Source organism: Mobula hypostoma, unplaced genomic scaffold (genome assembly GCF_963921235.1).
Source record: "Mobula hypostoma unplaced genomic scaffold, sMobHyp1.1 scaffold_36, whole genome shotgun sequence".
Lineage (NCBI taxonomy): Eukaryota > Metazoa > Chordata > Chondrichthyes > Myliobatiformes > Myliobatidae > Mobula > Mobula hypostoma.
In genome coordinates this window covers 2,048,500-2,062,610 of record NW_026948187.1, presented here as the reverse complement: position 1 = coordinate 2,062,610, position 14,111 = coordinate 2,048,500, and the positions used below count along the sequence as shown (strand labels likewise).

Genomic DNA, 14,111 nt, shown 5'->3' with positions numbered 1-14,111 from the left:
TCACGGGTTTCATCACTGAATCCAGTGTTGTGAGATGTAAAGTCCCCTGTTATGTGTCCGGCTGTGCCGTGTTGTTGGTGGAGTGGGCAGCGTGGTGTTTGTCTCGATTCGGGTCACAATACCAGAATTGCCAGCGGGGTCCACACACAGTGTATTAGTGAACAGAAAACCTCTCGTCCCTGCAGTCTCTGTCTCCTGGTAAACTCAACACCCTGACAATGTGGATCATAGATACCCCTTCCTCTCAGAGTCAGGGAATCACTCAGACAGCTGATCAAAGAGAGGAATTATATTTATTGGTCATTAAAGTTCACCCAGATTCGTTTGGACGGATTTGATGTGGAGTTCGGGGGTCACAGTGAAAGGGCCGGACGGCCGAACTCTCTCCGTTGTCCAAACATCCTTCCAGGTGAGGCGACCCTTCACCTGTGAATCTTCCGGGGTCGCCCGTTGTGTCCGCTGCTCCCGATGTGGCTCCTCTGCACCGGTGACACCGGCTCCTCCGCAGTTGTGCGGGGTCGGGTTGTTTTTTTGGGGGGATCGATGTTATTGTTCCCTTTTGTGGGAGAGGGGTGGGTTTTGGGGGCTGATGATCGGGATGCCGTTCATTTTTATACGGGGTTGGGGTGGGAGTTTGATTTTTTTTCTCTCTGAATGACTTTCATGTTCTTTGTTTCGTGGCTCACTGGAGAAAAAAAAACTTAGAGTTGTTTATGGATATCTGCTTTGATAATAAATTAACCTTTGAACTATCTGCTCCGAGCGGGACTTCCCGGTGTGTAAACATTTTCACTCCGATTCCCATTCCCGTTGCGACGTGTCAACCCATCGCCTCCTCTTGTGCCAAGATGTGACCACCCTCAGGGTCCAGGATCAGCACCTCATATTCCGTCTGGGTACCCTCCAACCTGATGGCATGAATATCGATTTCTCCTTCCGATGAACAAATCTCTCCCTCACCTCTCCCTCCCACTCCCTCTCTTCCTCTCTGACTTTTCACGTCCTCTCACCTGCTGATCACTTCTCTCTGGGTCCACTGCTCCATCCCTTTCTCCTATTCTCCACTCTCCTCTCCTATCAGATTCTATTTTCTTTTGCTCTTGAGCCTTCCCACCTACCTGGCTTCACCTATCACCTTCCAGCGAGCCATTTCCTCGCCCGCCCCGATTTTATTCAGATATTTCCCTCATTCCATCTCAGTCCTCAGTTCAACTGGAAACGTCGACTGTTGACTCTTTTCGATAGGAGCTGCCCGGCCTGCTGAGTTCCGCCAGCATTTTGTTTGTGTTGCTCTGGATTTCCAGCATCTGCAGACTTTGTCGTGTTTGCGATTTACCTCCCCGTTGTCCCTCCCGCCTCCGGCCACTGGTGGCGCTGCATGGACCTCCGGCCACCGGCGGCGATGTGCGGACCTCCGGCCACCGGCGGCGATGTGCGGACCTCCGGCCACCGGCGGCGATGTGCAGACCTCCGGCCACTGGTGGCGCTGCATGGACCTCCGGCCACCGGCGCTGATGTACAGACCTCCGGCCACCGGCGGCGATGTACAGACCTCCGGCCAAGGGTGGTGCTGCGGCGAATATCCTGCTGACCGTCGGCCCGGTGCCCATCACAGTTGTCGCCGGCGGTTCTGCTATCGGGGAGGTGAGTAATGGGGGTTTGTGTAAATCGGGGGTTTGCTGCGGTTGGAAAGGGCCGGGACCGAGTTGTGCCGGACGGCTGCAGACTCCGGGCTCTCCGGCCCCGCAGCCCCGGTTTTAGCTTTGCGCCCGAGCCCGGGCTGTGGGATCAGTTAGTTGTGGTTCCCAGGCTGGGAGGGGGTTTGGGGTGAAGGGGATCTGTCTGTGTGTGTGGGTAGAGGTTACGGGTGGACTGTGGGTGTGGGGTGAGTGGTCGGAAAGATGTGGGACCCCAGGCCTGAAAGGGGACGGTTGTTAGAAAGTGGGATGTCCTTTCAGCAGGGGTGCAGTGCTAATGTTTTTAGGTGCCGGAGCTGACAAAATGCTTGTCATTTCCTATATCCTCACTCTATCTATATATATGTCTCACCCAGTTTGTGTACCTGCTGATTTCATGTACTGGGCAACTTCTGCCCCATTCGAGTAATGAACAGGTAAACAAATTGAGTGTGGTGTATATATATATCTTATTATATCAAAATCAGATTTATTATCACAGGCAATTGACGTGAAATTTGTTTGACTCAGCAACAGCAGTTCAATGCAATACATAAATACATATTCTGGCATAGATAATAAATAAATTAAAACATAATAAATAAAAAAAACTAAATCATTATGCATAATGAATAGATTGTTAAAAATGTGTAAAAACAGAAATAATGTATATTAAAAAGTGAGGTAGTGTCCAAAGCTTTCAAAGTCCATTCAGGAGTCGGATGGCAGAGGGGAAGAAGCTGTTCCTGAATCGCTGAGTGTGTGCCTTCAGGCTTCTGTACCTCCTGCCTGATGGTAACAGTGAGAAAAGGGCATGCCCTGGGTGCTGGAGGTCCCTCATAATGGATGCTGCCTTTCTGAGACACCGCTCCCTGAAGATGTCCTGGATACTTTGTAGGCTCGTACCCAAGATGGAGCTGACTAGATTTACAACCTTCTGCAGCTTCTCACGGTCCTGTGCAGTAGCCCCTCCGTACCAGACAGTGATGCAGCCTGTCAGAATGCTCCCCATGGTGCAACTATAGAAGATTTTGAGCTTGTTTGTTGTCATGCCAAATCGCTTCAAACTCCTAATAAAGTATAGCTGCTGTCTTACCTTCTTTATGACTACGTCAATATGCTGGGACCAGGTTAGATCCTCAGGGATCTTGATGCCTAGGAATTTAAAGCTACTCATTCTCTCTACTTATGATCACTCTATGATGATCGGTACGTGTTCCCTCGTCTTACTCTTCCTGAAGTCCACAATCAGCTCTTTCGTCTTACTGACATTGAGTGCCAGGTTGTTGCTGTGGCACCATTCCACTAGCTGGCATATCTCACTCCTGTACGCCCCCTCGTCACCACCTGAGATTCGACCAACAATGGTTGTATTGTCGGTAAATTTGTAAATGGTATTTGAGCTGTGTCTAGCCACACAGTCGTGTGTATACAGAGAGTAGAGCAGTGGGCTAAGCACACACCCCTGAGGTGCGCCAGTGTTGATCATCAGCGAAGAGGATATGTTATTACCAATCCGCACAGTCTGTGTTCTTCTGGTTAGGAAGATGAGAATACAATTACAGAGGCCCAGGTTCTGCAACTTCTCACTTCTGGGAATGATGGTGTTAAATGCGGAGCTGTAGTGGGTGAACAGCAGCCTGACTTAGGTGCTTGTGTTGTCCAGGTGGTCTAAAGCCGTGTGTAGAGCCATGGAGATTGCGTCTGCCTTTGACCTATTGTGACGATAGGCAAATTGCAGTGGGTCCAGGTCCTTGCTGAGGCGGGAGTTCATTTCAGTCATAACCAACCTCCCAAAGCATTTCCTCACTGTCGATGTAAGTGCTACTGGGCAATAGTCCTTAAGGCAGCCCACATTCTTCTTCTTTGGCACTGGTATAATGGTAAACCAAGATGAAAGAAATAATCAATTCCAGAGCTCCACAGAAATATAGTGATAGTTAAAACATACACAGGATTTTAGCCTATCAGTACATTCCAGTGTATAACTGGTACAATAAAACATATAATACTTAATTTAATAATATGATAAAGTATTACTCAGTTGCACTCACTAATTATCATAAAATATAATTATCAAGCAAGTAAAGAAAAAGACAGTAATCATGTATTTTACCAATTTAAAAGTAGCTACCTACTTACCAAATGCCACCAATAAGAAGTTTCACAATAATTTCCACAAAGGGTCAGGTGTAATATGTGTTCGGGGGTCTGAAGCAACTCTTGTCCTGGTGTCATCTGCTGATCTGTGGTACTGCAGCCATGTTGTGACGTACGGCTCAGGATTCCACTGAACTAGAGGAGGTCTGTGTAGTTTAACAAACATAAGTGCTGATATATGATCTATGAGAGTCCTTGAGCGTGTTGTCGTTATTATCAAGTTCATGTGACTGAATCCTCTCTCACACTCAGCAGTACTAATAGGAATAACTTGTGAACAGCTCAGTAATGGGCGTAAATCTTGGGGGATGCGGAGTCCACGATCCTCCACATAATCTCTGAAGGCATTTATTACAGAGGAAGAAGAAAGCTTAAACCTCTTACAGAGAGATGATATTTCAGCTTCTCCATAATTCTCCATCAGGCAGAAGGTACCGAAGCATCCGGACTCACACGACAAGACTGCGCAACAGCTTCTTCCCCCAAGCCATCAGACCCCTCAATACCCAGAGTGTAGACTGACATTCACGTCATTTATTATTATATTGTAATTTGTCCGCTACTGTGCCTATTGTCTTGTTTATAAATTATTGTACTGCCCTGCACTGTTTTTGCACACTTTATGTAGTCCTGTGCAGGGCTGTAGTCTAGTGCAGTTTTTTAATGTTGTTTTTATGTAGTCTAGGGTAGCCTTGTGCTGTCTCACATAGTCTAGTGTAGTTTTGTGTCGTTTATGTAGCACCAGGGTCCTGGAGAAACGTTGTCTCGTTTTTACTGTGTACTGTACTAGTGGTTTATGGTCAAAATGACAATAAAATACGACTTGACTTGAAAAAAAATTAAGCAGTATTTCAGCCGGCCAGTTATCTTTATCAAGGACACACATTTCATTTAGCAGGGAATTAATACATACTTTGAGGTTTAGAAGTTTGAGAACCTTTCAAGGATATTGCCCTGAACATAAGGTGCTACAAACTGTTTATAAGACGAGTAAGAAACTATCGATAATTAATGGAGACAATTTTGTTGTTGCTTGTTAAGGTAATTTCTCCAAATTTCCCCTTTTCAACTGCCTCTTGAGTTTCTAGAGTTTTTGTACCAGGTTGGTCTTTCAGTCCATGCAGTTCGGTCAGTTTCTCTGCATAAACAGTCATAGTAGTGGCGTTTCTGTAAACACTCTGACAGTAAACCAAGTTCATGCAACGTGTCATACATTAGAGCTAAGTCCAATAGAAACTGTTCTGAAGAATCTTTTCAACAGACCTTCATAGGTTTTTCTGTCACTCCCAGATTTTGTTTCATTCTTCATTGCTTTTTCAAGATGAAAACACAGTGCTTCATAATTTTGCCACACTGCTGAAACTGTTCGAAAGGAGCTAGCCACACACCTGGTGCCCAGAACACGGCCTATTTTGCAAATTTGTTGTTCTAGTTGAGAGGCACATTCAGACAATTCCTTTTGATTTAGGGGTGATCTACTGTAAACAGAGTACAATTTGTCCATAAATGATTGAAAATGATTCATTCTATGAACTTCTGTCACTGAATCACCTACTGCAAGTTCTAATCTGTGACTAAGACCGTGCCAATTTGTCACATTAGGGTAATGTTCCTTGAGAATTGTAGCAACACCAGATTTGACACCAGGCATTATGTTCGCCCGATCACTAGCAAATGCTACAAGGTTCTGTTTCAAGTAAGAGTCATCAAACCCATGGTTCTTGAGACAATTCAAAAGATGCTTAACAATAGTTGCAGTTTTCTGATCAGGCAGTTCAATTAGATCTAAATACATAAAATGGGGATCACCTTCCTTATCACATTTCAAATAAACTATTTGGGCGGTCTTAATGCTCAGGCTTGTGGATTCATCAATGAGAACAGAAAATTTGCCATTTTTTCTGTTTGATATGCTAGCAAATTTTCTTTTTCATATTAATGGCTACTGTTGCAGTCAGAAGTTTACAAACACCGTAGCCAAATACTCAGTTTTACACAATTCCTGACATTTAATCCAAGAAAACATTCCCTGTCTTAGGTCAGTTAGGATCAGTACTTTATTTTAAGAATGTGAAATGTCAGAATAATAGTAGAGGGTGTAAAAGAGGTTTACCAGGATATTGTCTAGATTAGAGGGCATGAGCTATAACGAGAGGTTGGACAAACTTGGGTTGTTTTCTCCAGAGCGGCGCAGGCTGAAGTGAGACTGGATGAACGTTTATAAGATTACGAGAGGAATAGATAGAGTGGACAGACGATATATTTCTCCTGGGCGTTGAACTGTCTAACACATTTAAGGTGAGAGGAGATGTGAGCGGCAAGTTTGTTTCTTTCTACATGAGTGGTGGGTAGCTGGAGTGCTCTGCGTGGGGTGATGGGAGACCCCACCAGTCACGTGATCCCATTTGCCCCTCGCACTTAACCGCAGATATAACAAGTTCTTCGCGCATGCTCACAGTCTCCGGATGGGTTGTGCTGAAGTGGATCTGATGTTGGCCGTGAGCCCTGAACTGAGGGCCATTTTGTACCAAGTTATCTGGGCTCGTCAAAAATGTGTAGACTTCACTGAACCTGCATTGAATGATCCAAACCAGGAGCCCAGGCTGTCTATTTCCGCAGAATTGAAATGGGAGTCCTGCCCACAGCTCACGTGAGGCTGTTTCCCGCAGATCTGCCCTGCCTTCTGCTTTGTGACGCAAGATCGTGTGGTGTGTGGTGTGTGATGTGTGCTATAGTCCCCGGATGGGTTGTAATGCTTCCTTCATGTTGTGTTGCGGAAATCTGATGTTGGCCCCGAGACCCATTAACTTCCCCCAACTTGCCTGGCTTCCTGAGGCTCCCCGCATTTGTCCTTGAGCTTTATGGCTGTTGTGCCTTCTCCCCGATTAGGGTGGGTGAGAAAGGAGAACGTCCCAGGTTTTGGGGTTCTTTGATTTCACTGTCGGCTTTACCGAGGGACTGGGAAGACTAGGGGGGAGAATGGTTTCTGTGATGTGCTGATCTGTAGCCAAAGTTCTCTGCCGTTCCTCACAGTCACGAGCAGAGTAGTTACCATACAAAAGCGTGAAGTCTCCAGATGGGAAACTTTCTATGGTGTGTTGATAAAAATTTGGTGAGGGTCAAAGGGTATATGCCAAAGTTCTTATTGTTCTAACTTGGTCATTTTAGGAACTTTTATACAGTAGTATTTGAGATTAATTCAGTATTTGTGTATTGCTGGAGGACCAACAGTGATTGTCCTTGATCCCTTCTCCCACCTGGTTCCATCTGCTCATTCCTGTCCATCCTGTTCAACCTCTGTCCACTTTCCTAACCCCACTTCGGTGATGTATACCAACCATCTAGGTCAACCTCGGTCCACCCCGTATCCCACCACCTCAATGTTATATATCAACAATCTTTCTTCTAACCTTGTCTTCATTGTGAAGTGTTCTTTTACACCTTTGGCCTCGCTGAGTTATTTCCAGAATCAGTTTTTGTTAGCTGGAATGCCAGAGGGTCATCAGGTACCAGTTCTGTTGTGCATTGGTGTGGGAGTGTTAGTTTTTAAGCTGCGACTGTCTGACACACTGCAGCATTTTACTGGCAGCAAAGAGTACTGGGAGAGTTGGTACTTGGGCTACAATCCTGTGATCTACATTCCAGGCATATGGAACTGTTGGTGTTTTGGCTTTGACTTTGGTTAGTGCTTCTACAGGTGGGGCTGGATGGTCGTCCTTTTACAATGAAGCAGAAATTTCGAGCAGCTGGACATTGGTTGTGGGAAAATCCCAGATTGCACCACCCAGTGTGAGCTGCGGGGACAATGTGTGAGACTCTCAGGGTCGGTGAGTGGCAGATTCAGCTGTGTGACTCTGTGAGGTTGGGTCCTGGGATATCACAGTTTTTGATCCAGGTAAAATGGACCCGGAGAATGAGCTGCTTGGGCTTATGAGGTGTTGAGCGAGTATTTCTGGTCTGGGATCAGATGTTTGTTTCTAGAGTTCTTCTGGAAGCAATGACTGCTAATCTGAGGAGAGGATGAGTTCCCATTCCATCCTCACAGGGAGAGGCTATGAGTAAATGGGCTGGTCCGTGTTTACAACAGTGGAAATAGACCCGTGAGTCTGGTGTTCAAACTGTGCTTGGAAACCTCCCCTCACTGTCACCTGTCTGTCACTCGGTGAAAATCAAGCAGAATCTCAAGTTGCTGGAGATCTGCACTAAAAACAGAAAATGTTTGACGTCATTCTGACAAAAAGGTTTTAACCTGAATTGTAAAATTTGTTCTTCTCTCAATAGCTGTTCCTTACCTGCTGAGCATTTCTGGAAATTCCGGTTTCTTTTTATTACATTCACCCTGGACTGGTTTATATTTCCTGAAATGGACCTGTTTTAACCTGGGAAAGGAAATGGCTCGTTCTGTGACAGTAGAACAGTAAAGAAAGCACAACTTTTCCCTGTAAATTATCCTGGTACCAATCTGTCTGTTATTGGAAATGTGTTTCGTACAGTTGTTGCTAACGAGGTTTACAAGAATAATCTCAGGAATGATCGGCGTTATGTCTGAGGAGCATTTGATGGTTCTGGACCTGTGCTCGATGGAGTTCAGAGGGACGGTGGGGGTGGTGGGGGGATGTATGGTTAAGTAAACCTACTGAATGCTGAAAAGCCTGGATACAATGGATATGGAGAGGATGTTTCCATTAGACAGACAGTCTGATCTGACAGCAGAGTCTCTAAATAAATATGCTTCCCTTTAAAACTGAGATGAGGAAAGTTTTTTGGCCTAAATATATCTGATCTGTGGAATTTGTTGCCGCAGAGGTTGGTTGTAGCTGCCATTTGGGTATATTTATGACAGAAATTAATATGTTCATGATTGCTAAGTAGCTTCAGGGTTACAGGAGGAAGGCAGGAATATGGTGTTGGAATAAAAATCAGCCATGGTTGAGTGATGGGGCAGACCAGATGGATCGAATCACCTAATTCTGTTCCTGTGTCTTATGTCTTACCATGACTGAATGATGGCTCCTTCTTATCCCATATCGTTTTGTGACGTGTGAGGGACAATAAAAGATTGTTGACAGAGATCATTATATTTACGTTCAATGTTTAAATTTCAGTGAGTTTTGTTCTTAGTAACATTAAGCAGAAATGTTTGGTTCTCCTTTTTATTGTTAGTGTGCTTCATTATCTTTCATGTTAAAGTTAGACCTGCGGTGAGAGATTTATTGGAAGAAAAACCCCAACTGGAAGCAAACCACGACTGAAGACGAGGGAACAGCAACAAGTGAACCAGCCCAAGGATTGAGAGCATCAACGGGAGAGAACCCATCTGACTCGGAGATTCCAGTGATTCAGTCAGGGGAAAGTTTGGTGAGTCTCATTTACTCAAACACTGGTCCTTTAGACATTACTTACCTGTACAAAGGAAGGTAGGAAATAGTTGGAGTGAGCCTGAATGTGCCCAGAGGAACCAGTTATGCCTCTGTCAGACCCAGTTGCAATCACTCCAGGTCTGGTAATGTGCTGTCAGCAGCCCAGCCCTTTAAAACCACTCCCATTCTGTGGAAGTCGAATCCCGATGAAGTCACTCAGAGACCGTATAAGTACAAACTCTTTATTCCAAGCACCCGGGGCTCACTCAGTCTCGGACTTTTCCTGCCCAAACCACTAACTGACTAACAATTCCCCTTACACCACAGATATATCCATCCAGATACCCCCCACACAAGACAGGCTGGAGACAAAGTTATTTAGTACATGACAGCCCCTAAAGACAAGTTACAAAATAGTCATAATGGCTTTCACACACAGAACAGACTGAAGCTGTCCTGTCTGTATGCATGAGTGCACAAGGAGATAAGCATCTTGAAACCCCAGCTAGCGACCCTCAAGAAGAAATATGGCTCAGCGTGGCTTAGCACATCTGTTGATCATCAGCAGTTTCTTTCAGAAAAACAGGCTGCTATTGTTTCGCGAAGTGTTAACCCTTTTACCTACTTTATCATTCCCTCCTTTTGATCATTACATGATCAACAAAGCAGTATTTTTTTTACAGAGAAAGCAACCGAGTACAGCATTGACTTATCAGTGGGTAAAAAGAGTGTACATCAGTAATTATTACAATGATATGTACAACTATTAGGCCATAATGCAATATCATGCCCCACATATTACCGAACAGACTTTCGAAGACCACCATTTGGACCCTTCGGTGAACCCGTGTAAATCCTGCCCTACTCTCTTGATGCTGTCAGTCTCCTTGGCAGTGTGCTCGGAGAGGGATGTAATGTTAATAGAGTCATCAGGGATATGGGTGCAGCATTCTGTGTCAATAATAGCACAGGTTCGCCCTTTATCTGCCAGGATAAAATGTAAAGCCATACGATTCTGTAGGACTGTTTGCCGGATTGCAATCATTTCAGTGGATATTTCTGTTACTTGGGCCTGTGTTTCTGTCAGGGCCCCTGCAGTATTGTGGCCAGCTCCACAAGTGTTGTAGCCAAATTGATTATCTCTCATGAATTCCTGGCTACTCCATAGGAGAGAAAAGTGATCATCCAAAATCGCTCAGTCTCAGTTATTCCTCTCCGCTGCTGGGCACCTGCAAGTATGGACAGGATGCATGTTTCCCAGTATAGGAAGTTCTGTTTGGTGGGGGCCTGAGATACCATCCCTCAAAACACTGACAGCCACAGTCATCTCTGCCTGGACCACAGTTCCTCACCTCACTTCCCTGGGTGTTATTTGAGAAAGCCCAGGCTGAGAGTTCCTCACTCTGGTTCAGTGGGATTACTGTTGCGTAACCGGCAACAATGAATATTTACTGAGACAGGTTTTATAAAAACAACCAAACATTTATTAAACACATATAAACGATCAGGAAGAAAAAACAAAGGAAAACTTTAACTGGAGGTTAGCAGGTACGCGGTTGTTCACCAGCTCGCCACTCGGCTCTGGTTCTTAAAGTGTTAAATGCTGAAAACAGTTCTTAAAGCGATACAGTCAGATACAGTTCTTAAAGCGATAACTTCGAAAGTCCATCAGTTTTACACATTCAATTGGGAGAGACTTCTCTGGAGAACGATTTCTTCACCGACGCACCTTTACTGCCGGTTCTGTCCACAGGATTCCCAATGCCAAAAATAAACAGTTTAAATCGACTGACCTTTTAGAGAGAGAGAGAGCCTTTGTGCATGAACTCATTGTGCTTTTACAAGAGTTATCTTGATGCAGCTTCTCTTCAACGAAGACTCAATTAGGTCGATCCTTTATTAAACTGCCAACCGATGCCGACTTCTCTCGATCCTTCACTTTGATGAATTCTTCACTCTCCCTTCAAAACTGTCCGAATTGAGTAAATTGGCACTTCCAGCCACAAATTCCCAGCTCAAATACAATATCTTGTAAGAGAATGCACCGTCCGTTTTAAAAATGAGACTGTGTCACGAAAACAACCACGCAACAGAAATGGAGGCACAACACGTTCTACCTGGAAATCTACAAACTCAAAAACCCACTGCATCACCTGAGTCAACCCTTATATAGTCACGGGTCACATGTCATCACGTGACCTCACATCGGCGGGAAAATCACAGGTGACTATTACAGCATTCTCACAAAAAACACAGATCTCCTTGAGCATGTAACACCTCCCTCCAAAAAAAAAATTTTTTCGTCTCTTGAAGAACAAAAATTTAACAATTTATACAAAAAAAATACTAAGGTATAAAATTTACAAAATACACAATATATATAATCTTATCTTTCAGCCCTTTACAAACTAATGTACAGTAGGAGTGTTACAAATGATAAAATATCACTCCAAAAAAAAACAAATTTTCATTGTACATTTAACATCTAGACAAACAGTCAGCAATCACATTGTCTTTACCCTTGATATGAGTGATCAAAATATTGTACTCCTGTAACATTAAACTGGATTATTAAATTGGAGTTTAATTTCCTTAACAGTCACAGTGGCAAATTCTCTTTCATAATACGGCTCACCAGATACAGGAATTGGCTGCAGTGGGGCCACTGGAGTAACCTGATTAGGTTTACCAACAATTTGACATGTTTGACACGTTCTGCAAAATGTTGCCACATCTTGTCTTAAACTAGGCCAATAAAAATGTTTAGAAACTTTGTTCATAGTTTTCTTTACCCCTAAATGACCACCCAAAGGAATACTGTGAGCCATAGTCCAAATCTCATTTCGGTAAATTTTAGGAACAACAACCTGATGATTAACTTCCCATTCCTTACTAGCGGGAATTGTAGGCGATCTCCACTTTCTCATTAATACCCTTTTTTCAAAATAATATCCAACTGGTACTTTTCCAATTTCACTATCTGGAAGAGCTTGTTCTTTTAATTTAACTATCTCAGGATCCCTACCCTGCTCTGCTATCATCTCCTTCCGAGATAGAGACAAATCTTCCTGATCAGACTTACCACCAAAATCCTGATCAAATAAGGTAGGTAAGGAAGTTTCTGATACATCCTCAAAATTCGAATCTTGATTTGAACTGTCATGGGTAACAACCTCATCCTTTACATCAGTCTTTTTAGCCATAGCTCTTGTTACAACACAGGAAGAATCTGTGTTAGAATCCCTCTGTGGTTCCTCTGAATTTGAATTTATTGTCAAATGCACTTCAGGAAAAACTTGTCCACCTGCTAAATCATTCCCTAACAAAAAGGAAACATCATTCACAGGTAAACTGGGTTGTAGTCCTACTTTAACAACCGCTGTAACTAATCCTGACCTTAAATTTACTCTATGTAAATGTACTGGCATAAGGGCACTCCCTACTCCGCTTATGTAATTTACCTCACTAGTGTCAGACTCATCATTAAACCTTAACACACTATCTAATATTAGTGATTGTGAAGCTCCAGTATCTCTAAGTATCCTTATCGGTTCTGCATTGGATCCTTCTTTCAAAGATACAAATCCTTCTGTTATAAAAGCCTCATATCCCTTCTTAACTTGGTCAGAGTTTCAATCAGAAGCAATTAGCCACTACATGTCCAGGTTCCTTACAATAATTACAATTAATACCAAAATGTCTTTCCTTCACGTCTCCCTTCATCCTTATTTTTCTCACCAACTTCAAATTTAATTTCTGATTTACCTTGACTATCTCTGCTAGTTTTCTTTTTAAAAATTTTACCTGGAGAAAATTTATTCTTGGGAATTAAAACATACTCATCAGCCAATTTAGCAATCTCCTGCAATGTAGCAGTGTCCCGTTCATTTAAGTATGTTCTCACTTCAACAGGAATGCTTCTTTTAAATTCCTCCTGCAAAATCAGCTCTTTTAATTTATTATACTCCCCATTCACATTTTTAGAGGAAACCCATTTCTCAAAACACACAGATTTCTCATAGGCAAATTCCACATTAAGTTTTTTCCGTCAATTTTTTTAAACTTCTAAATCTTTCTCTATACGCTTCCAGAACCATCTCGTATGCTTTTAATATATTCTCTTTAACAATATCATAATTCAGTGCTTGCTCAGCATTTAAAGCTGTATAAACTTGTTGTGCCTTGCCTTTAATTACACTTTGTAACATGACTGGCCATTGGTCTTTCGGGCTCTTTAAACTCAGAGCAACTGTTTCAAAATGCTGAAAATATGCATCCACATCAGCTTCATTCAATGGAGGAGCCAAAACAACCTCACGACTAGCAATAAATTGATTTGTAGAACCAGAAGACTGATTCCCAGACCTTATTTTCTCCATCTCTAGCTCAAATTTCCTCTGGTTTTCAGCTTCTCTTTCTTTCATTTCCATTTTAAATCTTACTCATTGGAAACTTATCTAACACCTCCTCTTCAAAACATTTCAAATTAATATAATGTTCAGCAATTTTTCTTTGTATGAAAGCCTTGGTAGAATTTCTCGTAATCCCTTTAATATCCAACTTCTTAGCAATCTCCAATACCACAGGTTTTCTCCAGTCTCAAAAAATCCTGAGTCAGGCGTCTTCAAAAACTCGTCAATATCCATTGTTGCCGAATACAACACACACACACACACCAATCAAACCAAAAAAAAAAAAAAAAAAAAAATCGGGTATTCCCTTTCCAAATCAAAATGGCAATTCCCAGCACTTAAACTCAAAATCGGAACATATCCCGGATGAGCCCCCACAAAATTATGTTACGTAACCGGCAACAATGAATATTAACCGAGACAAGTTTTATAAAAACAACCAAACATTTATTAAACATGTATAAACGATAAGGAAGAAAAACAAAGGAAAACTTTAACTGGAG

At 43.0% G+C, this 14,111-nt stretch overlaps 1 long non-coding RNA gene across 8 annotated transcripts in view; it reads left to right on the top strand.

Moving 5' to 3' along the window:
- The window catches only part of LOC134341630 (uncharacterized), a 364,862-nt gene that overhangs the window by 314,149 nt on the left and 36,602 nt on the right, over nt 1–14,111 (top strand). Inside the window, exons 1-3 of one of the 8 annotated variants that reach the window (XR_010016800.1) lie at nt 1,609–1,644; nt 6,021–6,134; nt 9,027–9,194. The exons of 3 other annotated variants lie outside the window; for them this stretch is intronic. This is a non-coding gene — a long non-coding RNA (uncharacterized LOC134341630). Of the gene's footprint in view, nt 1–1,526; nt 1,645–3,370; nt 3,494–6,020; nt 6,135–9,026; nt 9,195–14,111 lie in introns of those variants that run through there. 4 more of the 8 variants (XR_010016805.1, XR_010016803.1, XR_010016804.1 and 1 more) reach the window with 4 other exon arrangements.